The sequence below is a fragment of the Sinocyclocheilus grahami genome, unplaced genomic scaffold (genome assembly GCF_001515645.1).
Source record: "Sinocyclocheilus grahami isolate Dianchi unplaced genomic scaffold, SAMN03320097.WGS_v1.1 scaffold654.1, whole genome shotgun sequence".
Classification (NCBI taxonomy): Eukaryota; Metazoa; Chordata; class Actinopteri; order Cypriniformes; family Cyprinidae; genus Sinocyclocheilus; species Sinocyclocheilus grahami.
This window is the reverse complement of record NW_015505833.1, coordinates 1,527,871-1,529,392: the sequence shown is the minus strand read 5'-3', so window position 1 is coordinate 1,529,392 and position 1,522 is coordinate 1,527,871. Positions and strand designations below refer to the sequence as shown.

The 1,522-nt window shown below is 42.7% G+C and overlaps 1 long non-coding RNA gene across 2 annotated transcripts in view; it reads left to right on the top strand.

The window, feature by feature from the left end:
• Nucleotides 1-812: 812 nt before the first annotated feature.
• Nucleotides 813-1,522, top strand: part of LOC107558652 (uncharacterized) — a 9,612-nt gene continuing 8,902 nt past the window's right edge. For both annotated transcript variants that reach the window (XR_001605509.1, XR_001605510.1), the window contains exon 1: nucleotides 813-1,063. This is a non-coding gene — a long non-coding RNA (uncharacterized lncRNA). The remainder of the gene's footprint in view (nucleotides 1,064-1,522) is intronic.

Sequence of the window (1,522 nt, the reverse complement as noted above, 5' to 3'; positions counted from 1 at the left end):
CCTCAGCAGTGCCACAAACTGATCACCTCCATGCCACGCCAAACTGAGGCAGTAATTAAAGCAAAAGGAGCCCCTACCAAGTATTGAGTACATGTACAGTAAATGAACATACTTTCCAGAAGGCCAACAATTCACTAAAATAGTTTTTTATTGGTCTTATGAAGTATTGTAATTTGTTGAGATAGTGAATTGGTGGGTTTTTGTTAAATGTGAGCCAAAATCATCACAATTAAAAGAACCAAAGGCTTAAACTACTTCAGTCTGTGTGCACTGAATTTATTTATTACACGAGTTTCACAATTTGAGTTGAATTACTGAAATAAATGAACTTTTCCACGACATTCTAATTTATTGAGATGCACCTGTACGTCCGATACCGATCCTATATAAGTCGCTATGGTAACATCCTCAGGCCATTTAACTCACTCTAACTTATCCGATGCATTTATATATTCAGGAAAAGAACCCCTAACATTTTGTTTCGACTTGGAAATTATGGCAGCTAAGAAATATTTATGTTATAGGCGAATTTTGCGAAGTGCGTTACAATACAGGCAACTTATAGCTACAACTCAATGGAATGCAATTACTACAAATATTTGAATGAAGTCATTTTTGAGTAAATGCAGTGTTTCCTGAGGGGCCACGACCAATCCGTAGGCTACGTATTTTATTTGGTAGCTAATTCGTACGATTTCTGGGAGGGGCGAGTTTAGGGGCGGGGTTAGGGGTGGTCCTTCCTACGAATTAGCCACCTCGTAAAATACCTACGATTTTCCCCAGTTCACGATTTTATTTTTTTGCATTTCGCATCGTGCATTTGAGCGTGTTTGTGGAGAGGAAAACAATCCCCATAATTGACTGTTTTCTGAGTAACTCCAGTAAGTTGCTCTCTGTGTTGATTTTTAGTTGTATGTAGAGGGCGGGACTCGAACTGAAAGGAACAAGGCGCGGCCAAGAACCCCTTCACACGTGTAGACAAAGAGACCATCAACACAACCCAAACATGCTGGAAAAGTTTTCCCGCGCGCTACCTCACGCCAGGACCTCGCGAAGCGCCCAGGTGAGTTACCGGCACGCGCTCAGGTTAAGCTTGTTTCGCGCTCAGATCGGATTCGTCTGTGGATGTGTGTCTGGAAAAGTTCTCCAAGAGTTGCTGCGTCAGCTCACAAAGTTGAGCACAAAGCCGGAGGAGCGGTCCTTTGTTCAGCGGGCGCTGAAGGGCGACTCGAGATGCCCAAACCATAGATGAAGATGAGATATGAAGAAAGTGTGGACGGCCAAAACGAGAGGATGTATTTCGGAGAAACTAAAAAGCCTGAGAGTTATTTTCCACTTTTGGCTCATGTGGGACTGAGGATGGCGCAGGAAGACAAAGCTGTCAAAAGTTGATTGGCGAAGGAAGTTGAGCGAAAATTACGCACGCAAAGTATTTCACAATTAATACTAAACGAAAGACGAGTTTGTTTCAGGAGAAGCTCTGGGCATTGCTATCTTAAATCTTCCGGATGATGCAGTAGTT